This window comes from Schistocerca serialis, chromosome 3 (assembly GCF_023864345.2).
Source record: "Schistocerca serialis cubense isolate TAMUIC-IGC-003099 chromosome 3, iqSchSeri2.2, whole genome shotgun sequence".
Taxonomy (NCBI): Eukaryota; Metazoa; Arthropoda; class Insecta; order Orthoptera; family Acrididae; genus Schistocerca; species Schistocerca serialis.
The window spans coordinates 500,190,760-500,205,949 of NC_064640.1; positions in this window are offsets into that span (position 1 = coordinate 500,190,760).

Consider the following 15,190-nt stretch of genomic DNA (forward strand, 5'->3'; position numbering starts at 1 on the left):
TTCGCCTTCCCTACTACAGTCCTTGCATGGTCATTCCATTTCATATTGATTGTTACACCTGGTTATTTAATCGACATGACTGTGTACATTATCGGTTTGTTTTTCACTACTCATCTGCATTAATTTATATTTTTCTACATCTAATAACCATCTCATTCGTTAACAGTAAAAACGATCTACATAAACATACAAGCTCTGCAAACGACTGTGAAGAGTATGGCAGAGGGTACTTACCATGGAATAAAATGTCAGGATTGTTTCCAGTTCCAATCGTATACGAAGAGCGGGAAGATTGACTACTTAAATGCGTCTGCGCGTGGTGCAATTGGTTTCATCGTATCGTTATAATCGCAAATAGAGCAATTCGTTGTGAGGGCGACGAATATCTCTAGATTTTGCACTTCGTAGTGGTTCTAAAACCTTTGTACGTAGGCCTTTGCGGCATAAATATGTCTATCTTCAAGCGTCTACCAATACAAGTTTCTCATTTCCGTGACGCTCTCCCGCGAGTCTTACTAACCTGTCACCATTGTGCCGCTCTTCTTTGTACACGTTCTGCATACCCTGTTAGTTCTATTTCTATGGGCTCCGCACACCTGAGCAATATTCCACGAGGGACGTTCAATACGAAATGCAGCACTTTTTTTCTGAATGCAGGTTGGTTTTATTCAGAATTACAATACACTATATTAGTTGCACGATTTTGGCTACAAAACCTATTTTTAAACCTAATCTCCGTTCAATGTAAGGTTTTACGCCGCCTGACTGATAAGGCCCGAACGCACTCTGTTGGTCGATGTCGGAGTCAACGTCTTGTTGCATGAATAACCTACCCATCATCCACTTACTGCTTCCCAGCGGAGTGCATCCTTCACCGGGCCCAACTCGTTACTCTTTACGGTCTTTGTTAGACGGAGAGGAACCCAGTGCGCACAAACCTTAGAGTGCCACAAATGGTGGACGACTGTGACAGCACTACCAACAGAGACGCCAAGCTGTGCAGAGATGTCTTTGATTGTGGTCCGACGATCACTTCGAATGAGAGAGTCCGCACGTTCCAACAATGCAGGAGTCACAACTGTGGGCGCTGGCCGGCAAGCGGGAGATCGGACAGGGTTGCGCGACCTTGTTGCAATGATGACAAATACCTCGACCAATGACCCATCGTGCTTTGGTTCACTGCCAAGGCTCCATAGACGTTCTGCGAGCGCCTATGAATATCTCCGATGTTCTGGTTTTCCACCAAAAGAAACTAGGTGGAGCTGTCTGCTTGGAATGCACTTCCTAGCCGGCCGGAGTGGCCGAGCGGTTCTAGGCGCTACAGTCTGGAACCATGCGACCGCTACGGTCGCAGGTTCGAATCCTGCCTCGGGCATGGATGTGTGTGATGTCCTTAGGTTAGTTAGGTTTAAGTAGTTCTAAGTTCTAGAGGACTAATGACCTCAGAAGTTAAGTCCCATAGTGCTCAGAGCCATTTGAACCTTTTTTTTTTTTTTTTTTTTTTTTTGCATTTCCTATACAGAAGCCTTTCTGAAGACTACGTACTGCGCCGCCACCTATCGGAATTTCATGAAACTGTAGGGGCTGAAGCGGGAATATTCCAAGATGTCCCACAACAAATTTCGCATTTATTCAAGCGAAATTGGCCGAGAAAAAAATTATTGCCTTACTTATTGAACGCCTCTTGTAAGATGGGACGCACATGTGTTTGGCCAGCAGTCTCCTTTGTAGACTTCCTGCATTTTCCCAGCGTCCTGCCAATGAACCCGAGTCTGCCATCTTCCGTATCTAAGACTGAACCTATGTGATCAGTCCATTCCATTTTCATACAAATTGTTACACTCATTTATTTGTATGAGTTGACTGATTCCAGTTGTGACTCGGTGATGATGTAGTCGTACAATACTAATTTTATGCGTTTAGTAAAGTGCACAGTTTTCTGAACATTTAAAGGGAGATGCCAAGTTTTGCAACTCTCTGAATCTTATCAAGATGTGTGCAGTTTTTTTCATATAGTACCTCATTACAGACAACGGCAACATTCACAAAAATCAGAGGTTAGCATTAATCGTCTGCCACATCATTAATATACAATACGAACAACATCGGTGGTAACACACTAACCTAGGACACGCTTGAAGTTAACTCTACTCTCCAGCCAAAAAAACATGGCATGATGGGCACCGTCGTTATTCATTCAATTATTTACTTATGCATCTATTTCACCTGGCAAGATTATGGTCTTTAGGACATATCTTAGATCTAACCAGAAATCATTTGTGAATCAACATTACAACAAAAATAGTATATGAGCAATAATAATAATAATACAAATATAAACTGATGAGCCAAAATTTTATGACCACTGCCCACTGCCTGCTGTCTGGCGGTCTTACGGCCACGTGAGGCGGCAAAGAAAGTACTTAAGGAGCAGAGACGAATGGGGAATCATTTTAGCGAAGATACGGGGAGCAAATGGCGAAATCCACAGACATAAGCGACTCTGACAAAGGGTGGAGTGTTAGTCGACCGTGCATGGCAACGAGCACCACGGAAACGGTGTAGCTGGTTGTCTGTTCGCGTGCTACTGTCGGGAGCTCCTGTGAAAAGAGATTGAAGGCCTGTGAAGCCACAAGTATGTGACAAAGTGTAGAACGTTCACGCCTCGTCAAAGAACGTGGAGGGCGGAGGATCCCGCTCTGTAAACCAGGGTAGGTGGCGATCTGAGGTAGATCTGACGACGGAGTAATGATGATGCGGGCGCAAGTGTTTTGGAGCGCACTGTTTAATGCACACTGCTGAACATGGGCTCCGAAGCAGACACCCCTATGTGTACCCCTGTTGATCCAACGTCATCGTCAATCACATTTGCACTGGGCACGGGATCATGAAGTTAAGACCGTGGATAAATGGAAACGTATCTCCTGGTCATAAGAATCACACTTCCTGTTATACCAGGTCGATGGACGTGCCCGGATACGCCGTCATGTAGGCGAACGGCGCGTAGAAACATGTGCCTTGTGATGGACACAGTTCAGTGGGGACAGTATTACGTTATGGGGAATATTTAACTCGATTTCCAAGTGACCTGTGATAGTAATCGAAGCCAACACAAGAGTTGTGGACTAAGTGAACATTATTTCGTACCACCTGCATCCCTTCGCCCTGGATGTCCTCTCCGACGAGGATAGAATCTTCCAACAGGATAACTGTCGGCGTCATAAAGCTGGAATCTTGCTACAGTGATTTCAGGAGCATTATAGTAAATTCACGTTGACGTCTTTGTCACCAAATGCACCTGATCTGAATCCGATGGCATACATTTGGGACATTATATGGCGGTAGCTCTGCGCCCACAAACCACCGACCCATAGCTTATGGAAATGGCGTGTTCTGTACGTAGACACCTGGTGCCGTATACATCTGGAAACCTAAGAAGTATTCGAATCCATGTCATAGAGAATCACCGGCCCCTGGTCATCCTGATTTAGGTTATCCGTGATTTCTCTAAATCACTTCAGGCAAATGCCGGAATGGTTCCTTTGAAAAGAACCATCCCTAATCAGAGCTCCTGTTCTGTCTCTAATGAACTCGTTGTCGACGGGACTTTAAACACTAATTTCCTTCTCCTTCTCCTCACAGAGAATCACTGCTGTATTGCGGTGCAAGGATATTAAGAATAATGATTTGGCTCATCGTGGTATATAGTACTGAATATACATTATGAGATATGAGATGTCAGTTTTACTAACAATGTGTTAAGAAATTTCCTCATTCTTGCCGAATGTGGGCAATGACTTCTAGCAGAAACAAGTGGCAACAATACAGAAGGAATTTACGATGGAGAAGAAGTTGACAGGGCAGAGGAAGAACAAAATACATTAGAGACAAATTAGCGGATTAGATGGAAAGAATAAAACAGAAAAAATGGGAATGACAAAACAAAACTAATTTACATTGTGACAGAGATACTGGTTCAATGTTAGGCGGAAGAAAAACAGCTGCTATATGTCGAGAGCAATGCTACGCCGATAAAGTTTTACTCTCCTCTTGAATGTATGTGGCTCTGGATAAGACACGTGTTACAAAGTGGTTGTTACATTGGAATATGGCTGAAATGGGGACGTGGATAGATAAAGATTTTATGTTATGCAGAGGTAGAGCCAAGATGCTGAACATACCAGATCTAATATAGCAATTATTCAATGATGATAGGTATTTTGTATGTGGTGTAGTACAGCACAAAAAAATACTCTGATAGAACTGAACCCCAGAGTTTCTCATCAGTTTGGCCCCATTATATGCAAACGATGTTTATAACACGGGAGTAATTAATTTTCTGCCAGTACTCTCCACACTGTACTCGTGAACGTGTGCATTTTACAGGTAAGCCTATGGGTGCTTATTTATGAGTGTTCTCCCGCACGAACCACGTTCTACAGTATTATCAATTCTTTGTCTACGACCTTGGATTGCTGATTGCTGTCTGTCATAAATATCTACCAGTTAGGATAACATCTGCTGTGAAACTTTTCTCTGTACGGGCACTGCACCCCGACGCACCATACATGCATATCTGCTAGTTCATGAATGCGTAACACACTATCTCCGAAAACCAGCAGTGAATACATCACATTGTATTGCTTGTCGAGGTAACTCCATCAACATCGATGAGGTCGGCAGTTGTTTGTTATAAAAATAAGTAGTTTAGAAAAACACGCCTGACACTCCTAGGTCATCCTGCAGGGTGATAGCTTACCCTCCGTAACGCGTGAAATACTCAGTTTCCGATCATGGATTCTTATCTCAAAATACTCACTTAACTTCAGCCGCCTGCGTGTACAAATAAGCTGTTTATCTACCGTTTGGGATATCGATATACTCAGACGGGTTATCCCTAACTTCTTATTCCTTATCGCGGGAAAATTTATTTTCAGAAAGCGAAGTTATAAGCTGTAAAAAAGGGAAGTGACTGACACGTTTGCCACTTATTTAACGTCATAAACGGTCGCTTAGACAGAAATATGCTGTACGAGACAAGAAAAAAAAAAACCAACATATGAAATGTATTGGCAGATGCGAATATGAACAACCATCAGGTGTATAATGGAAAATTGGTGCCAGACCGGGACTCGAACCCGCATTTCCCCGCTATCGTGAGCGGTCGCCTTACAATTAGGCTATCTGAGCACGACTCATGGACAAACTCAAACATCTGTATGTCTCCAACCATGTGTCTACAAGCTGCACTCGTACATATATTACGTATATTCATGTACAGGAGAGACATGTTAATTAAAAGTCGCTTGCACGGTTTCAGTGGATAAATATGATACTACAGTGCCTGTGTTGTTCAGAAGTACGATGCAAAGTTCATTCGGACATGCATGCAAGGACTTTCGCCGAAGAACACTGCATCGTACTTATGAACAACACAGGCAAGTCAATATCGAAACGTAAGGAGGAAAATGTACTCAAAGGAAGCTGTTACCAGAGCGTAATGTACGGTTATATTATACCCCAACGGCTTTTGACATCTATACCACTGATTTAGTAGAATATGGACGGAAGACAACGCCCATCTTGGCACAAAACTTTAAAAACCACATACACTTACACTATTCGATGCATGTAGTCAAGTAATATCCTCAGAAGTGAAGATTAACTCCGAATGTCAGCATAAAAACAGCACCAGGTAAGAACCAATTACAAGTTTAAAATTACAGCTACTGAGACTAAAGTAAGTGCGTCCTTGGTAATTGACTGAATTCCATGCGAGTTTGTAATGGACGGGATAACAGTGTTATAAATGGTTGAAACAGCTCTGAGCACTATGGGACTTAACTGCTGAGGTCATCAGTCCCCTAGAACTTAGAACTACTTAAACCTAACTAACTTAAGTACATCACACACATCCATGCCCGAGGCAGGATTCGAACCTGCTACCGTAGCGGTCGCGCGGTTCCAGACTGAACGCCTAGAACCGCTCGGCCACTTCGGCCGGCGAACTACTACTCGTTGTTCTCATACCATTGCTCGGTAGTGCCCTCCAAGTAGAAAAATAATTGCTTGCATAAAGACCAGAAGTGAACCAGCGCGTTACTGACTTGCTCAATTTGTGAAGCCCTTTCTGCTGAATAAATTGTGCAATTTTTCTGTAGTTGCGGTTATATCTTTGCCTGTACACGCACATAACAACTGCAGCGGAATGCTGCGTGTAACTTCTAAAATTTTACTATTCGTACCACCTATTTCTTCACGTGTTCCATGCATGTAAATTTAGCACAAAATGCTTCTTGATGTACAGAACAATGTCTGATAATCGTTGAAATGTTTCTCTTTCACTAAAAACTAAATCTTTAATTGTTTTTGCATGGTAGTGTAATGTAGATTCATAGCAAATTTGCAATACCTGACGATTTTGCAGCTGCGTAACAGATATTGAAAATTCTCATCCTGTCTTCCGTCATTCCCATTGAGTTTCAAACGCTTGTGACGATAGATCGCTAGACAGCCTCTGCTTGTGCTAACAGCCACTGAACCTGTGAACGACCGTCATACCTTGATCAAATAGCAGAGGGTAAACAGCGTGACACCACGATTCCGCCGAAATGGAGAGAGTTGCGCAGACCGAAAAATGTCACACCTCAGTACAAACCGGAAGTTGCGTTGTACTGGATGCTTCCGAAGAGGATCGAGCAAATCCGAGACAGGTCGAGCCTCAGCCCGGACATGTCCAACATATCCGGCTCGCGTGTGGTTTGCCGTGTGCTGGCGGGCCCTGCTATTAGGGTTCTGTTTCTAACGATACGAAACCCTAGAAATGATCGTACAGCTTCGCGCTGACGATGGTGCCGAGCAGTACTTTCAGTCCTTAACGTGTTCCCACCAGTGTGAAACACACTGAGGTGACAAAAGTCATGGTATACCTCGGACTTCCTTTTGCGTGGCGTAGTGGTGCAGCTCAACAAAGCATAGACTTAACAAGTCTTTGGAAGTCCCCTGCAGAACTGTTGGGCCAAGCTGCGTCTATAGCCGTCCATAATTGCGAAAGTGTTGCCAGTAAAGGATTTTGTGCACAAATCGCTCGAAATGTCCAGAACGTTCTTCAAACCAATCGCGAACAACTATGGCCCAACGACATGGCGCATTGTCATTCACAAAAATTCCGTAGTAGTTTGGCCGCAAATGTTCCCCAAGTAGCTGAACATTGCCATTTCTCGTCAATGATCGGTTCAATTGGACCAGAGAACCCAGTCCATTCTTTGTAAACACAGCCCACACCATTGTGGTGCCATCAACGGATTGTACAGTGCCTTGTTGACAGCTTGGGTCTATGGCTTCGTGGGATCCATGTTACACTTGAACTCTATCATTGGCGCATGGTGTGACCGCGTGGTTGAAGGCGCCATGTCACGGTTTACGCGGCCCCTCCCACCGGAGGTTCGAGTCCTCCCTCGTGCATGAGTGTGTGTGTTTGTCCTTAGGATACTTTAGGTTAAGTAGTGTGTAAGCTTAGGGACTGATGACCTTAGCAGTTAAGACCCAGAAGATTTCACACACACATTTGAACATTTGAACTCGTTAAGATGGGTCACTGTGGTGTCTCTTGGAGCGTGTAACCGTAACCATCGTACGTAGTAAAGCGGCCGTCCCCAGCAGAATTTTCTGCTTCTTCAGTGTGTGGTTGGAAACTGTTGCCACAGTCCATGAACAACAGCAGATCGGAACATTTTGCCAACTGCACAACTCTGAATTGTAACGTCTTCCAGTTTACCAATGGACATCCGTGCCAGCTCTTCCGATAAATGACGCGTGTACGCCACTTGAGGAAGTGATCTATACTAAGTGTATGTTGTCACACTCACATCATCAGCTTCTGGTCGTTTTACTCTTATAGACACAGACTGAATCTTTCACTCAGCAGCGGAGTGTACGCTTCCAGCGCGTCTCACATATACAGTCTCTGCTATTGAAGAATGACGAGAGTGGACTACATTTCCGCTTGTCGTAATTTTATGCGGCGCTACTCTTCTAATAAGTTCTTAACTATCAAGCGTAAACTGCTGTGACGAGGGCTACTTTTTTCCAGCCTCCGATGTGTTGCGTAATGGAAACCACAGCGAAAATTTAAAAAAAATATTTATAACATTTAGCTTCATCTTCTAGCTACTTCTCAGTGGCTGTTTTGTAAGAGAGCTATTCGAAAAATAAAGTCCGGTCGGTCGCGAAATGGAAACTACAATGAAAACCAAAAATATTTCAATTGCAACAGTTAGTTACACCTTCCAGCTACTTCTCTACGTAGTCGCCGCTCCGAAGTAGACGTTTGTCGTAGCGTTGTACTAACTTTTCAATAACCCCGTCGTAGAAAGCAGCCGCCTGTGGTTTTCGCCAATTCTATACGTTAATCTGCTGCTCGTTGTCTGTGCCAAAATGCTGTCATAGCTAGCGGTTCATGGGACCGAAGAGATGAAAATCAGAGGAAGCCAAGTCCGGGCTGTATGGTGGATGATCAAACACTTCCTATCAAAAGCGCTGCAGGAGCGTCTTCGTTGCCCCAGCAGTACGTAGCCGAGAATGGTCTTGAATAAGGAAACGCGTTAGAGTTTCGTTATGTGAATTGCATGCAATCAGGCCAAAGCCCTCAGCAGGACTTCACACTTGGCGAGATACACTATCTCCTAGGAATCTTTACGTGCTCACAGTAAGCTCGGAACTGAAAAATGCGACATTAAGCGATAGACGGCCATACTAGAGACATTTCGCAACATCTGCGCAAACCTTCACAGAATTTTCACCGAGGTTTTAATTTCGCGACCGATCGGTGGCTGGAAAAAAAAGCCCTCGTACACTTTTATCAATTATTGCTGTATTTCAGGGTTCTTCATAATTTATGAAAACACATTTAGGTAGGAATGTTCCCAGAGTGAATCTGAATATTTAAAAATTTACTTTGATTTAATGGTATGAAGTTAGCGTACAATCCTGCTACCCGCTAGTGTGTAGAAGCAGTTCTCACAGTTTTATTGGTGTCTACTGACGCGTCACACGGATTAACTGATTCATTTACAGTCTATACAATTTCGGATGTATCTAGAGTATTAGAGGATGAAAGTGAGCGAAGCTCGTGTGAGATATTCGCACAGTTTCCGCAACAGGCTGGTGGGTGTCAAGGCTGTGTGTGGCTGTCTGATTACAGCAGAGCATAAAGCCGGGCTGCGGCATGCGGTCTGCGGGTCACACAATTCTCCCACACGCCGTTCTTTTTTAATCCAGCCGTCCGGCTGCATTTCCCAGCCACAGCCTGTACTTAATCCCAAGCCTATCTCTGGAAGCCGTATGAGCTCACTCGCCCGCAATTACGCACGCTTGTTTGACAAAGAGGCCGCCGTCGCTTGTGATCTTCGTCCAGTACAGGATAATCCTGTCGCTCTATTTTTTTTACCGTAGTTACAATGCCTTTCTGTGCGTGGCTGATGTGCCTTTCTGGTCATCGAATCTTTAACAGACAATAACTCAGTTGCCACGCGGAGCGGCCGCGCGGTTTAGGGCGTCATGCACGGACTGCGCGGCCCCTCCCGCCGGGGGTTCGAGTCCTCCCTCGGACATGGGTGTGTGTGTGTGTGTGTGTGTGTGTGTGTGTGTGTGTGTTTTGTTCTTAGCCTAAGTTAGTTTAAGTAGTGTGTAAGTCTAGGAACCGATGACCTCAGCAGTTTGGTCCCTCAGGGGGAAAAAAACCTCAGTTACGTTGCGTCCCGCATATATGGTTCCGATTTTGCGACATATAACCCAGACACAGATAGTAAATACACCCGTGTATCAAGCAGGGCTTAAAAATATAGCGATGAAGTGGCAATGTGTGTTTGCACATGAGGTCAAAGAGATAAGGAATGTGGTCTCAATTACGCAGTCCACTTACACGCAAGTGTTGACGCTATGCTTCAAATATCTGCTGTGTCTAGCGCATCAAAAGTAAAGTACTGCCCATAGAGTATTTGCAACTCTAAAATAGCACACCGACAAAAATTTCTCAGTACGCAAACTAGGACCCGTCAACGTCTATATTTATCTGCGGGAATCACTGTTAAGTGTGGGGCAAGAGGAAAGAAAAACCTCAGACCAGCCGTTCGGGGCCGACTGACCGCCGTCTCATCCTCAGCCAATGGCGTCATTTGGATGCGGTATGGAACGGCGTGCGGTCAGCACACTGCTGTAGCGGTCGTTGTTTGTTTTGCAGACTTTAAGAGCCTGGCAAAAAGCACTTTTAAATGTGGCGTATGTTGAGGCTTTTTACCCTTCCATTTACGAATGAAACGTGCAAAGAATAACTACTTGAATATCTCTGTACGAGCTGTTATTTGTCAAATTACCGCCACGGTTTCTGTGGGTTGGGTATGTACGGAGATAAAATATACGTGCAATTTTTGCTCTAAAACACGGTATCAGTTTCCTCAACAGCTGCTTACTAGGTGTACGGTGGGTTTATTCACACGTCTGCCAATGAAGATGTTTCTAAATTTATGGCAAACTGTCTCGTCATTAAAAAAAACTGTGATCATTTGCACTGTCTTTCTCTGCATACTCTAGATGTCACCTGTTACGTCTGAATTGATATTATTTCCATAAAAGTGTGGGCGCTGCAAGTTACTTCTACGCAATACCACTTTCTTTACCCGCAGTTGAGCCTATGTAGTCGTTTCACCTCATATCACTGTACATCGTTATTCCATAATGATTGCATGACTTTACTGATTCTGCTGCAGTGCAGTGTCTGAGACACAGCGTTGACGATCAACAGCCGCATTCAATTCTACAGATGATGCTGAACCATAATCACAGTTTGCGACTTCATTCTTTATTAATTTTCCTTGTGACTCATTAATCCTGTGGTTTCTCTCCATTAAGAGCCAGCTGGCAGTCTATGGAGCAGGCTAATATTTTCTTGCGATTTAACGGGATGTTATTGCAATTCTTATCAGTTAGAATTTGCTGATGAACAGCTGCAGTATCTGCGAAAAGCCGGGACTGATGAGCAGTGGTACACTTTGCCAAACTTCGATAACGGAATATGAGTGCGTCGAAATTACGTTAAGGGAATTGCTCCCTCTTGCCTGCAGAGCACCATTTAGCATGTATTGAAGATATTCTGATGTGAGGGATACATGCGTGGGATGGAACGCGCCTCTTGGTACGTCACCAACCATTTCTCACTGTTGAACGATACAGGAACCCAAAGTCGGTTTACGTGTATCCATTTGATCAGTAACAGCACTTTACAGGCATCCTTCAGTAACACAGTGCACCCATTGTTCTCGAATTGTGTCAAAATGGGTGAAGAGTGCGAGATCACCTTACCTCAATCTCACTGAGGCGCAGTACGGCGTGATGTGTGCATCTCCGGCCCACGTCCCATCTTTCTCCACGACCTGTGTTCGGCGGATGAGCGAACATGAATCACGTTGGCACCACAAAGCTTCCGATATCTCTTGGAACCGCGCTATGAAGCGTCGTCTCGTAGTCAGTTTCAAAGTGGGGTGCGACACGTAACAAGGTATGTGTGTGTGTGTGTGTGTGTGTGTGTGTGTGTGTGTGTAATTCAGCTGCTCATTAGAGTAAGTAGATAAATCACGTTTAGGCGGAGTGCTCTGAACTACTGAGAGGACTTTCAGCGCCGAATAAGAGATATGGAAATGTGTCACAAGGAAGCCTTACAATTTGATTTGTAAATTTGGGGCTTAGGGTTCATTCTTTAGACCTATTGGAAGACTTTTCCTAATGTAATATGCAGACGTGTCAGCATTTCCTGTACAGTGGTTTACGAAGTACTTGCTAGTGGAAATAGTTTTTCTATTTCGCGTTCACTGAGTGAATGCTGCAGTTCCTTTTAAATCAGTCCACAAAATTTAAAAAAATGGCTCTGAGCACTATGGGACTTAACTTCTGTGGTCATCAGTCGCCTAGAACTTAGAACTAATTAAACCTAACTAACCTAGGGACATCACACACATCCATGCCCGAGGCAGGATTCGAACCTGCGACCGTAGCGGTCGCCCGGCTCCAGACTGTAGCGCCTAGAACCGCACGGCGACTCCGGCCGGCCACAAAATTAAATACCAATTCCTCGAGCGATTACATATACAGAGATGATTGAGATACGATTCCAAGAAACTTGAACAGCGGAGATACACTGAATTCCACCAAGTTCGTCCATTTAGCAGTAGCTTTGTTATATTTTAATATAAATTAATATTGAACAAAGATTTTCGAAGTCTAATTTGAAAGGCTTCCTTGTGGCGCATTTAGTTTAGTCTGTATTCGATTTCCTTGCTGTAACTTAGTCTTTCGCTAAACGTTTTCCTTATTTGTATATATTGTCGCTACATTTTTAATTTGATATCAACATTCTGTAAATTACGTAATATTCTGTAAATTACGTAATGAACTGTTTCTTAGTCGAGTCCTTTCACACAACCTACCGTAAGCTGAGAAAAATAAATCAATTACAATGTAGATGGAGTTAAGCTGTGCCTGTGTAGCAACGAGCCGCTGTATGTACACCACAGAGCAGATTTTGTTAATATAAGCAAATGCAGTTTTGTGAACAGAGATGTGGCCAACAACGATGCTGTCATGCCTGTCTGTCTGCATTTCCCTTTGTCTCAACGAGACTATCATTTGACTTCGATATTATCGGGTGTAGAAACTTCCAGAGTTATATTTCTTCCGTTAGTGCGCTAAGAAACCTAGCCACAGAGGCAATGTCTGAAATCTAGTTATCAGAATACAACGAAGTATTAGCATTGCAGCGTCAAAAAGTTCGGGATACACTCACAATGCTTCAGAAAAATGGTGTGATGTTTGCTTTAGACGATGATAGTTTTCTCTCGCTAATTTTGTGTATAATGCTTCCGGTATTTAGATGGGTATCAAATAAGCATGCGCTTATTCGCGAAATGACAAAGTTAGCGGTGTTGTACTTGCGCACAGGACGAAGCTACAGCTTTGTACAGATGAAGTCATAACTTAATATTTACTAACAACAACACACCCGCAGCCTTTAACCACGTCGCTCGGTTAACGCAAATACTAACAAGGTCTCCCAAAGCAAGCACATATATCCCCAGGCTTCCTTTAGCTAGATATAGGAGGTAACTGCGATAATCAACAGACGCTTGATATGAAAGTAATTTCGTTACTGGCTTTCTATTTGGCGTCGCACATATGGTACGTCATACCATCTCTTAAACGCGCTTCTGTGGATTCTGATAAGAGTTCGCAGCACGCATAACATATGGAATCCATGAGAAGACCATCAGGGATTAAATTAATCTCTTCCTTGACAGCTGCCGTATCAAATTATGTGAGTGCGTAATTCGATATTTATGCCTGCGGTGTTTGTAGTTTCTAGGGCTCTAGCGTATTTACCTGCAGCATTTCTGGTCCGAAACGTGCAAGTTTTCCAACAGAAAACTTTTCGAAAGAAGAAAGTAACAAAAATCGGTATGTATATGGTCAAAGCTAATGAAGTAGTACGAGACAACTACAAGACATATTTCATACACTTAGAAAGAACTTTTTTAAAACGAAAATATAAATTTGAACTTCACCATTGACACAGTTTTAATCTTATGCAATAGACTATTTAGATTAGTAGTACGTCTGTGCCAATTCTAGCATACTTTGCACTTAAATACGGTATTGAACTTTGTGACACCACCGACATCAAGCAAAAAGCTAGTGTGGGTTGACTACATGCAGGGGCAATAACGGCACAATTCACGATGGCAGTGAGCCGTGCCCATCCGTATCAATGAAGTCATCGTCATGCGACAAGCCACAGCCTCCCCCTTCCCTCCCCACCTTTCTCCTCAAATCAGAGGCTAGTATTTTAGCAGCCACTAAAATGAAACAGCCAATCACAGTGTAGCCACAGAGCATTCATTTTGGTCAAAAGTACTCGAACAAACTAATTTTTTCCGCGATGTACAAAAGTATTTTATCATGTGAACATTCAAAGTTCGTTGTCTGTACCATACCTGACGTAAGGCACCCTCAAATTAAATATTTTCCACATATAAATTGTTCTATGATGCTTATCAAGTGTCACAATGCTATTTACATACACATGGGTGCACAAAGACACTACCGCTGATCTAACTTACGACTTGAAGTGCACTTGTCAACGAGAATGACCAAAGTAGACAATGATATTCTCACGTCTAAATTTGTCAAAAACTCATCTCTAAAACCGATACCAAAAGAAGCCTAGCACTATAGTGACCCCATGCTAACAAATTACCTTCATCTTGCAGTTCAAAACGTTTGTCAGCTTCTGCTGTCATATAGTGGGAACTGCATGGCACTTCGACGAAATAGCATACTGAACAGTAATAATACATATTTGTACAGGTAAGAAATGAGAGTTGTCATACTTTCAACTATACTCAAACATTTATCTACATCTACGCGATTACTCTGCTATTCATAATACAGCGCCTGGCAGAGTGTTCAATGAACCACCTTCAAGCTGTCTCTCTACGGTTCCATTCTCGAACGGCAAGAGGGAAAAACGACCGCTTGAATTTTTCTGTGTGAGCATAGATTTCTCTTATTTTATCGTGATCATCATTTCTCCCTATGTAGGTAGGTGCCAACAAAATGCTTTCGCAATCGGAGGAGAAAACTGGTGATTGAAATTTCATGAGAATATCTCGTCGCAACAAAAAACGTCTTTGTTTTAATGATTACCACTCCAACTCACATATCATGTCTGTGACACTATCTCCCCTATTTCGCGATAGTACAAAACAGGCCGCCCTTCTTTGAACTTTTTCGATATCATCCGTCAGTCCCACCTGATGCGGATCCCATACCGCACAGCAATACTCCAGAATAAGGCGGGCAAGCGTGGTGTAAGCAGTCTCTTTAGTAGACCTGTTGCAAGTTCTAAGCGTTCTGCCAATGAATTGCTCCATCCACAACATTATCTATGTGATCGTCCAATGTAGGTTATTTGTAAATGTAATTGCTAAGTACTTAGGCGAATTAAAGCCTTAAGATTTGTGTGACAATATAGCAAACTCCATGCTAGGGTATTAACTTCATGTTGCAATACAAAACGTTTGTCATCCTCTGCTGTAATGCTGACGTATATTATCACGCACTGGAAGCTACAATGCTGAGCAAG